This window comes from Canis aureus, chromosome 1, assembly GCF_053574225.1.
Source record: "Canis aureus isolate CA01 chromosome 1, VMU_Caureus_v.1.0, whole genome shotgun sequence".
In the NCBI taxonomy this organism is placed as follows: domain Eukaryota; kingdom Metazoa; phylum Chordata; class Mammalia; order Carnivora; family Canidae; genus Canis; species Canis aureus.
Window position 1 is genome coordinate 91,158,229 of NC_135611.1, and position 12,301 is coordinate 91,170,529.

Here is a 12,301-nt window from a genome sequence, read left to right on the forward strand (position 1 = left end):
ATGTTATGTTTCATTCCATTATAATCAAAGGAGAGTCATCTGTGGCAATCAGGGTGGAGAAATCAAGATGACAGCAAGTTCCTTGGTACTGAGATTAAATGTTTGCTCTTAGATTAAATGGGGTTTAGTGGCTGGATATAGTATAAATGTGGGGCAGACAAAATTTCAAGAACACATGGATTGTAATTCAGATGGGAACTTTTTTGTCTTCTCTCTTTTACTTAGCTTCAAAAAGAAAAGGGCTCTTAGGTTCTATTGAATTTCTCCATTTGTAAATGAGAGCCCTTTGAACCCAAGGAGAATTATGACCAGTTAACCTCTACATTTCTGCCACTGAGCTAGTTCAATGCCACTTGCACAGACCTAGTTTTTTTCAGGATAACATCCTTTGTGTGTCATTTTACCATTATAAGGGCAAGTATTTCCATTGCAGAAAATCTGAAAAATATTCGTTAGAAAAAAAGAAAGATAAAAGTCACTTGTACTACCTCTACCTCCAGATAAACACTAGGTAGATTTTTTTTCCCGTTCTGTTACACATGAGGTAGTTCATTTAAATGCAGTTGAAATTATTGTTTGATAACTTTTTTTTCACTTACCAAGAATGCATAAACATTTTCTCAGGGTCAAATCAGAACTAGTTTTAAATTTTAGTTCTGTTTCAATGAGCTATGATACATTGAATAGGTCACTCTACTTCTCTGTGCCTTAGTGTTCACAGCTTCCCAATGGTGATAACACCTACTTCACAGGGTTATTGTAAAGATTAAATGAAAATTCATAACTAAAATTTCTGGCACTGCTAGTTTTCTTTTCTGTCTAATGTTTATATTTTAGACAAAGTAATTCGTCTGCCCTGAGCAGGATTTCTCTGTTACTCATAAAGTTAAACCAAGAGCCACATACATCACTGGAGAGCTTCACTTCACTAATACCAATATGTGAACCCAGATAGGGGCCTTCACAGGTGCAGTATATGGCCTATAGATAGATGAAGAGTAGAGAGAAGAGAAGGATGAGGCAAGTGGACCAGCCCTAACAATAGCATAGACATCATCTAATTTAGTCCTTTCCTCTATTTCTACTTCTCTACCACACCTTTATGCAACTCTGAGTCTTCAATCTGTGGAATGAACTAGGCATCCCAACTCCATCACTTATTATCTGGGGAACCATGTGTAAGTCTTATCCTCTCCAGTTATGTTTCATCATCTGAAAAGGGAGGTTTTTAAGCTAGAAGATCTTGTGGGATATTTCAAATAGTAATACCTCATATGCTGTAATTCCAGTTGCCTTGCTGTTCCCTCCTAGTACTTCTTGCTGCTATCCTGGGTCCCCTATCTCCATATCCAGTTCAAGATGTTTCCTGGAATCTGTCTAAAGGCACTCAAAATGAGGTGTGGCATGGGAAGGAGGGTGGATAAACTGCCTCATTATGACCATTTCCAAGGAAAACACAAAGTACATTAAACATACAAAAGTGCTATGTTATCTCTTCAAGAAAAAAATAAAATCCAACTCATATTTCTTGATGGCTTACTATCTGCCAGTAATGGTCTCAAAAGCCCTTAAAAGGTAGGTGTCATTATTATTATACCCATTTTATAGATAAGAAAACTTAACCATTTCACCAAGGTGGCACAAGTAATAATTGGCATTATTCCACTTTGAATAGAGACATTCTACTGTAGAATATACACTCTCAATGATGAGAATATGATAACTTCTCTTCAGATGTTCAGTATAAAAGAAATCATTTGGAAAAGAATGGCTGGAATCATGCAGTGGACATGATGGCTGCTAGTTTGGGAAGAAATAAACCTTCCATTAACATATGCGTTTGCCTCCCATTGCATGATTAGTCATCTTTGTATTACTAGTGTCTATCTATGGGGCCTGGTACAGCATAAGTATCCAATATATGATGGAAAATGAATGATTAACTGAATGAGTAAATGACAAAGAAGACAAAGAAATTTGCCTATCCTACATCAATCAGAAGTGGGAAATTTGAGAGATTATTCCTCATGTTCATCATGAGAATAGTACTTCTTTCTGTTGAGTCTGTATGAAAATGCAAACAGGTGTTAGAAAGCTAGTGTTACATTTCCACAAAATCCATTTAAATAAACATGTCCCAGCTTGTTATAGTTCATTGAACTTGGAATGTAACACAACAACAGTCAAAAAGCATAGAGTGAGTTTTACTGGGAGCTCAATACCAAAAGCAATTTGGATGGGGTATTTACATATCAGCAACTTTTCTTGCAAAGAGATGCCTTGGTGATCATAAACCAGATTTTAAACCACACACTAAGCAAAGTGTCATAGAGATAGGTAATCTATTGAATGCTCCCATTGATCTATCAAAAGAACGTCTTGCAAATCTCTGCTTCATTCACATTTTCATCTCTAAGAAGGTACTTTTTAAGTAAGGAAGGATATATGACTCTTTGGAAAAAAATATACTGATAATGTGAAAGAATCTGATTGCTGTAAGAATTACCCCTGTTATTTTCAAAGTTTATGACTATAAAAATGAAATTATAAGACACTTGAACATGTCCCCTGCCTTTAGGGAAACATTTGAAAAATTAGAAGGATGAACTTGAATCCATAAGGAGGAAGTCTACCTTAAAGAGAAAAACGTGTGTTTTCTACCTTGTGTCAACAGTGTTGATGTTACGTTTATGCTGGCCTCCCCAGTGAGGTATTGTGAGCTCCTGAGAGCAGACATTTCATCCAATCCATCTTCTATCTCTCAGTGCCTAGCACAGAGTTTTTCATAATGCAAGAGCTCAAGAAAGGTTGGATCAGCTCCAGGAGACTTAGCATGTAAAATGTCAAGTTCTGTCAAGCTATTTACGAATGGTCCTCATGACTATGAAAAAGAAGCTACAATTTAAACCCATGTGTTATAGAGTGAGCCCTCTAACCAGCTCAAAAGAGTCAAAGTTGAATATGGACAAAGAGAGAAAGAAGGGCTAATAAAATATTGAATGTGAGAGGCCTAATTCTGGTGACGTATTTTGTCATCTTGCTACTGTGGAGGCTATCAGCTATGACTGCAATTGGTCTTAAAGGAATCGGTTAGATACATAAATAAGTTGGTATTGGGAAGTCAGGTTATTTAGCAAGGATGTTTGACCTAATTGCTGTGACCACAGGTACATGATGGCAAAATGAGTAATTGACTTAGTAGACTTGCTCAAACAAATAGTCTCCCTGTACCTGCCACTATTTGTACAGGTGGCCTCTGGAAAATTAGAGGTGACATAGAAAGGGCAAAGATTAATCTGTCTCATATAAACTCTGAACAATCTCTTGACCTCAGTATATGCTCAGATACTCTTTTTGTGGCTCGTGAGCTGGGCTCTCCCTGATGGCACTCCTTAAACAAGATGGACCTAAAACTTCTCCACACATAAACAGGCCATCACAGGACTCAGTTCTTACTGTTGTGTTTCTCTGGATCCTGTCTGTTTAGTAGACTTTCTTGAATCCCAATTCAGTTTATCCCATAGCTATGATAAGAAAGGGGTAGTGAGAAAGAAACCAGTGAGTGGCTAGGCACTAGCCTAGCCGCTTCCAATATGGGATTGGAAGATGAGTCAGGAATGCTGAAAAAAAGAGACCTCCTAAGAGGTTTCCATGAACTGTCTTGATTCTTTCCTTAGACACCACAGTGCCAGACCCATTTTAAATACTGACATTGAGGATTCTCCAACAATAGCAGTTGAGAATGCTGTCTTAGCCATATGACTCCCTCAATTATTATAACCAAACTCTGAATTCAACGACACTATTTTTCTCATCTGTCCTCACCTACTTATCCCCAGTTTCAGAGGACATATCTTTCCTCATTTCCAAAACTAATTCCTTTACCTAAAGATACCCCTTTTTCAGCCTCTTTAAGGATTCACACCATCAATTAACTCTACTCTGAAGTCAGAGATCTTGCCCCCTCTACTGATTCTTTTCCCTAGGTAAGTAAACTGTTCAAATCTTTCACATCTTTACAAACCAACCAACTTCCTCAAACCTATAGACCTCTTTCTAACTACAACTTTTATTTATATGGATACCATTGCTTGGATTCATTGGCTCCATTTGTGTTCTTGCCCATCTTTCCTCAGTCTAGGCTACTAGGATCTTTAGTATGAAGTTTAGAAAGTGCTCAATTCCTTGTATTAATTAAAACATTGAATTTCATTCAAATTACAATTCTTTTTTAAAGATCTGTCTATTTATTCATGAAAGACAGAGAGCGAAAGAGGCAAAGACATAGGCAGAGGGAGAAGTAGGCTCCTTGCAGGAGCCTGATGCGGAACTTGATCCCAGATCCCAGGATCACACCCTGAGCGGAAGGCAAATACTCAACCATTGAGCCACCCAGGCGTCCCTATAATTATTTTTTCTTTATAGGCTAGAAAGTTTTTTGTAGGCTACAAGACAGGGAAGAAGGGCATGACCCTTCTTCTCTTTCTTCATACTTTATGACTCTACTTCTTCTCCCTTATCTGGCATCCTAGTTCTCACACCATAAAAGTTAAATCCAGAGGAAGAGAAGGAAAGCAATGAGGACAGAATATTCTTGCTTGATGGTCAGTTAACTAAGGCAGCTTTATACTCTGTGTTCTGACCAATGTTTAAAATTGATCTTTTCTCTTTGGGATATTTTTGAGAAACTTCACACATCCTACTGGAAACATCAATTACACTTTCCAGGTGATGTATCTTCCTTTCTTTGGTCTTTCTCTTCTGATTTTTTTTAGCCATCCACTTCACACAGTCATCTTTTGGGGCCCCATTTTTCCTTCAGTCGACCTACTTGGACAGGATCTCAGACAGTAGAACAGTTTTATTTCTCCCACATGCCCCCAATGTGTTCTATGAAAAATCCTCCTGCATCCTGTCCACTAAGTCTCTGAAATGTGGGCCATGCCCCATGTGGCACATGTCTCCACTCCACTGCCACAACAGCTACCCAGTGTCTCTCTTGCCCTCCAAATTACTCTAGTTCATGTTAGAAACGAAGTCAAACTGTTGTGGAATACATATAAAGCTCTCTGAATGGTCCCGGTGACTTAAAATGAAAAGGAAATCATCCTCTTCCTCCCTCCTATCATCAAATATTACCTAAAACACAATTCTTTTATACTATAATGTGTGGGAAATATAAAGCATGTGCTTGACACCTACTCTGAAATTTTTGCATGGTAGTCCAGAATATCACTTTAGGTTATACTTGAAAGCTCACTCTAGCATCCTGATGGCAACACGATTCAAGGATGTGGGACTTGGCAACAGACTGGTATGCCTTGATTCTCAGTGGTTTTGCCTGGAGACATCACTGCCCTGAAAGTATATATATATTTTAAGAGCAAGAGAGAGAGAGCACATGAGCAGGGGGGAGGGGCAGAGCAAGAGAGAAAGGAGCCCAGTGTGGAGCCCTACATGGGACTTGATCCCATGACCTTATGATCATGACCTGAGCTGAAATCAAGAGTCAGACACTTAACCAGCTGAGCCACCCCTGCCCTGAAACTATCTTTGCCAGGGAGAGTAAACACTACCAAATATGTATGTTGTCCCTCTGTTTTATCACAGTATTCCAATAGCATGATCTTCATCCTATTAGATCCCTTGTTTTATTGAAGATGATCCCACATGGAACGTGTCCTATGTCAGAAAGCTCCACTTGGCATACTTCAACCTGAAGTATTTGAAGACTTAGGACCTGGAGAGAATGGGATTAGGGAAGATACACAAAGATGATTATAAGGACCAATAATCTAGCATCTTTTTAAGTTAAGGTTTTTTCACTTTCCTTTATAGAAAACCTGGATTTCAGGGCACGTGGGTGGCTCAGTGGTTAAGCATCTGCCTTTGGCTCAGAGTGTGATCCTGGGGTCCTGGGATCAAGTTCTGCATCAGCTTCCCACAGGTACCCTGCCTCTCTCTCTTTGTGTTTCATAAATAAATAAATAAAACCTTTTTTTAAAAAAAAGAAAAAAGAAAACCTGGATTTCTATTGTCCAGTGTTGTGCCCTTGAATATCAGTGAATGATATAGTTCAGTTCCCAGGGAGGTGGGGGAGAGGCATTCAGGATGCTGCAAAAGAATGTTCTATAAATCTCAGTGATAAATTATCATCATTAAGTAAGATGAACCTGTCATACATGCAATCTGAAAAATTCTAATTATCAACATAAGACTCGCAGCTAGATTAATAGGAAGACTTCATTATATACCACCTAATGTATTGTTGTCAGTGGTGACTTGGTCAACTGATGAGCGGTTATCATTAGGTTTCAGAGGTGGGCTTGGCTCAAGGCTGAGTTAAAGGGACAGAGAACCAAGAAATTACGAGAGAAATAAAAGAAGTAAGACATCGCATTGAGGAGAAGGGATGTGATCTCAAAATTTGGACTCAAAAAGTTTAAACTAGAATAGAAGCATACTGGGATTCTAGACAGATGGAACAGCTACAGGGGTTGAGCTGGGTGGAGATGGGCAAGACTGTCTTGAGAGAAGGGCTCACTCAATTCTCTTGGCCACAGCTTCCCAGAATATCTGTAATTTTTCTATATGCCTAGGCCCTCTCTTGAAAGGGAAGCTGGAAGATACCCATGTTGTTTTGTCTTTCTAGAGTGAGGTACAACAAACAGAGGCAGGATATCTCTGTGGTCAAGGCCAGGATTCAAGCATGACTAGCCAAAGACAGAGTGCTGGAAGCCAAGCATATTCAAGCACCCAATGCCTTGTGATCTCTACCTCCATGTATGGGCTACAGGCTGGAGGAAATGGTGGGGGAGAAGAATAGTCTAAAGAGTGCCTTTTAAAAACTGTACTGATGACCACATAACTTCCTTGCTTTAAAACGTTCCCAGCTCTAAGGGAAGAAGAAACTTCATAGGCAGACAAATGCCTTTTACAACATGGCTTTGCCTTCTGGCCTCTCTGAACTCATTTTCCATAACAACACACACACACACACACACACACACACACACACACACCCTATGCTCCAACCATAGGTACTTTTCAAATTAAGCCACATTCATGTCTTAAGTCTTTGTTCATGTGTACATCCTGCTGTTACATCCTTTCTTCATTTGATTAATGCCTGTGCATTCCCTCAAGCTCACCTCCCCTGATAACCCCAGAGCACCCAACTTTCATTCTTTAGTCCCACTTGCTAGGCTATAGAGTTTGTTGTATTATAAAGTTTCGTGGTTATAATGGAATGAGACAGACCTGGTTCTTGTTCTGAATCTGCCACCTGCTAGTATGTGACCCTGAACTATTTACTGAGGCTTCATTTTCTCATTTTATTATCTGAAAGAAATGGGAACGATAATGGATACATACATCATCAGGTTGTTAGGAGGATCAAATGAAATAATGCATGTAAAGCATTTAAAACAGTGCTTAGAATATTTCAGCTTTCATTGAATGTTACTTGATATTAATCGTAGCATTTATGGGGCCTCACCTGGTACCAAACTCAATAAAGAGGCAAAGAGGGTATACATTTCCCCCTCAAATTCTCAAAGCATTCACAACATTGAATATCATTCCATTAAAAAATTAAACTTTTGTGGGGAATGTTTGGAGATGATCCTAAATCAGACAGGACACAGTCATTTCACACCATGGGGGGCTGCCTCCTGGCAAACCTCCATGCCTTCCTTTCACTCCATGTTAAACCAGTCATCCTAGCCATGAGCAGATGAAGGGCAACCATGCCATGGGCAAGAGGCAACCCCCTTCCAGGCCTAGAACTTTCTCTTTTTAGACTAGAAAATGGCAAATAAATAAATAAACTCTGTATAAATTTAAATAATTGGAAGGCAGCTTGACTGAAAAAGACACTTTTCTTTTTCACCACAAATGTCACCATCTGGACTTTTCCTTTTTTAATTTCTTTGGGACCTGACAAGTCACTGGGCTGATATAATCACACCCAGTCAAAAATGACAGACACATCTCGGCAAGTTAGCCTGGGCACAGTTCCAGGGTGGCCAGCGAGGACCCAGAAACCAGTGGGAGGATGGTTTCAACACCCCCCTTTCCCTTGCCTTCCTGGGACAAGAGCTCCTGAGTGTGATCAGCTTAAACACACCCCCATTCCCCCACCCTCCCACCCCCACACCCTTGTGGATGTGTGCATGTTTACCACATAGCATTCAATTAAGTTACTACTTAACTCATTCTCCAGTAAAAACTAAAGGGCAGCAAAGGCCATCCAGCAGACTGTGCTGCTATTAATAAACTACATGTGGCCATCCTGTTTCTGTGCTTGCCTTCATTTCTCTCAAGCAGTCCTTCATTGAGCAAGGCAGGAATAATCCAAGGGAAACAGTAAAGTGAATCCAATTTTTTATATTGGTCAGCTGAGAAGCTTCATGTGGCCACAGGTCCAGACACACTCACAGCTATCACAGATAAACACCCTTATCCATAAAATCATCTTATTTACTATTTTATTTCTGCTATATCTGTGTTATTCTGGTTATGATTATCTGGTAAATGGATGCCTTCCCTTTAGATCTTGGGGACAGTATTTTTTCAAAATAGGATAATTGACCATTTTTCAAATTGTCTTTTATGGCCATTTACAAAGCTCCAGTCTCTAGGAATATTTGCATATTGCTTACTTTATTTGCATGAGACTTAATGCGTGTGTCCACACATACATATGCATATATATGAAGACATACATTCATTTGCCGCATTTCTGCACTGTGCTGCGTATGTGCCCTGTGTCAGGATCATAAAGACAAAGTCTACAAGAATAGTGTTCTTCTGACTTGAACGTACCTTGCATCATCACCTTAGGAGATTGCTCACATGCAGATGCTGAGACCATTGTCGCATTTTCTATGTCCCTAGCCTGTGGACCACACTGTGAGTAGCAAAGGCTCAGAATTAGACATAGTTTTTATATTAGAAATTTTAAGTCCCCTTTTTTTTTGTATATTTTTTTCTTGGAGTTCTATTTGCCAACATATAGCATAACACCCAGTACTCATCCCGTCAAGTGCCCCCTCAGTGGCCGTCACCCAGTCACCCCAACCCCCCGCCCACCTCCCTTTCCACCACCCCTTGTTCGTTTCCCAGAGTTAGGGGTCTCTCATGTTCTGTCTCCCTCACTGATATTTCCCACTCATTTTCTCTCTTTTCCCCTTTAATCCCCTTCACTATTTTTTATATTCCCCAAATGAATAAGACCATATAATGTTTGTCCTTTTCCGATTGACTTACTTCATTCAGCATAATACTGGAAGTTCCAGTTCCATCCACCTCGAAGCAAATGGTGGGTATTTGTCATTTCTAATGACTGAGTAATATTCCATTGTATACATAGACCACAGCCTCTTTATCCATTGATCTTTCGATGGACACCGAGGCTCCTTCCACAGTCTGGCTATTGTGGACATTGCTGCTAGAAACATCGGGGTGCAGGTGTCTCAGTTTTTCACTGCATCTGTATCTTTGGGGTAAATTCCCAGCACTGCAATTGCTGGGTCATAGGGTGGTTCTATTTTTAACTCTTTGAGGAACCTCCACACAGTTTTCCAGAGTGGCTGCACCAGTTCACATTCCCACCAACAGTGCAAGAGGGTTCCCCTTTCTCCACATCCTCTCCAGCATTTGTTGTTTCCTGTCTTGTTAATTTTCCCCATTCTCACTGGTGTGAGGTGGTAACTCATTGTGGTTTTGATTTGTATTTCCCTGATGGCAAGTGATGCAGAGCATTTTCTCATGTGCTTGTTGGCCATGTCTGTGTCTTCTTTGGTGAAATTTCTGTTCATGTCTTTTGCCCATTTCATGATTGGATTGCTTGTTTTTTTGCTGTTGAGTTTAATAAGTTCTTTATAGATCTTGGATACTAGCCCTTATGTGATAGGTCATCTGCAAATATCTTCTCCCATTCTGTAGGTTGTCTTTTAGTTTTGTTGATTGTTTCTTTTGCTGTGCAGAAGCTTTTTATCTTGATGAAGTCCCAGTAGTTCATTTTTACTTTTGTTTTCCTTGCCTTCACGGATGTATCTTGCAAGAAGTTGCTATAAGTCCCTTTTGGCCATTTTCCTTGGCTTCACACATTCACACTCCACACTCATTCATTAACCAGAGTAATCACTTACTAAATACCTCCCAAATTTACCTTCCAGCTCCATCCTCACTGCCACTAGGCTGGTCCGTGTCTACCACAGTCACTTGTCCCAAAGCCTGCAGCAGTGGTTTCGCATCTCCAGGTTTGTCCCTCCTTCAGCATATTTAACACTGTAGCCAGAATGATAGATGCGACATGCAAATCAGACCTTGGGCCTCTCTCGCTAAAGCTCTTAGATGGCTTCCTGTTGTCCTTAGGACGGTATCCAAAATTCTCCATATGGCCTATAAAGCCCAGGGTGACCCAGCTCTTTCCATTTTTATAACACCATCTCCCACCACACTTCCCAATCCGTTACCATACTTCATCTGCTGTGGCCTTCTTTTGGCTTCATGCATACATAAAACATCTTCACTCAGAGACCTCAGACCTGACATTTAAACCCCCTCCCTGAAACTTTCTCTCTCCCTTCCCTCACTGTGCACATGCTCCCTTCCCACCCTCAGCTCTCCCAACCCTCAGCCTCAGACCTTCAGGTCTCAGGGAGGTTTAGTTCCATGTTGGATGCTATCAAAGCACTCTACATTGTGTTCCAGGGTACTTGTTCGTGGATCGTTCACATGGTGGTTTACTTATAGTAAGCTCTGTTAGGCCAGTGGCCAGGTCTGCCTCAGCCAGCATTGAACTACCAGCTCATGGCTCAGCACATGCCACATAGGATGTTCCTGGTGAACAGTGCCTGTGAATAAGTGAGAAAAGAAACAGCTGGTGACAGGGGCAGTTGCAGTGGTGTATGAAGCTACAGGGGAAGCCAATAGTCCCTGAGAGTTTCCCCAGGGCTAGGAAGAACGGGAATGAAGTCAGATGTGAATCACAGCGGGCAAGGGTTTGAGAGGAAGATGTGCTTGGTTGGTACTGGGATAAGAGTAACGGCTCCCTGGGCACACACGAGGGAGGGGGCATTCCAGAGAGTAGGAGGGGAGGTAGGCAGTGACCAAACATGAAGGGTCCTTTACACCATGGCAAATACTTTGGTCTTTGGCCTAGAGGGGAAGGGGTCATGAGAGGCTTTAAAACTGTAGACGATGCAGTAAATTTTGTCATAAGTAAACTGTTCTGCAGAGGCACCTTAGTGAAAGTATCATAAAATAGGAGAAAGATGAGAATAGAATGGGAATTCTGATATTAGCCCAGGTAAAACATGAAGCAGAAACAAATATCGTTAAACAATATTTTTCCCAGCCTTCCTTGTAGCTGGGGCCTGAGCATGTGACCTGGATTCAACCAAACAGCTCCCCCCATCCTAGACTTTGAATGAGAACACGTGACTCAGTGAGGTAGGGGCAATTGAGAATCTGTGCATGCATTCATGCCTTCATTCACTCATTCATTTCACAAATATGTATTGAACACTTATTGTATGCCAGGTACCTTTGCAGGTATTGCACAGAGAGCAGAAAATAAGGCAGACAAAGATCACTGCCCCCATAGAGCTGATACTCTATAGGAAGAAGAAAATAAACAAGTCCATGAATGATCTATATGGTATAGCACACGCTTGTAACTGATAGGCAGAAAACTAAAAGCAAGCATAATGGATAAGAATATGCTGGAGGAGGGGCAGATGTGAAGGGTAAAATTTTAAATAGTATGATTTTTGAAGGCCTGCCTCCCTGAAAGGGTGATATTTGAGCAAACACTTAAAGCATATGGAGAACAAGCCACATGGCTTTCTGGAAGAAGGATGTTTCAAGCAGAGGAAAATTAGGTGGTGGTTACAGTAGCATCAACCAGGGATACCAGCAGCTTTGGCATAGGGACCATATCCTTGCTCAGTGGCAACAAGCCCCAGCTGTGGTCCAGGGTATCCGGTGGCACTTTCTTAGTAGTGGTCTCACCAAATAGTTCTGTGACACGATGTTGGCTGTGGTTCTGGCTATTGCTTAGCCTCCTTTTTTCCTTCCTGGTTTATGAACTTGGTTCTCCAGGCTTTCTAGCAATTCTCTGAGCACCCTAAAATCCTTTTACTAAATTCCTATTCTTATGAGAGGCAGGAATGGCTAACTAAGGATGCCAACTGCTATAAACATTGAGCTCCCAGTCCCCAGGGAACCAAGCCTCTGAAGTTAGGAGGAAACTTCTATCTGCTTCCCTTACCCGTAGCTCTTCTTCAGAGAT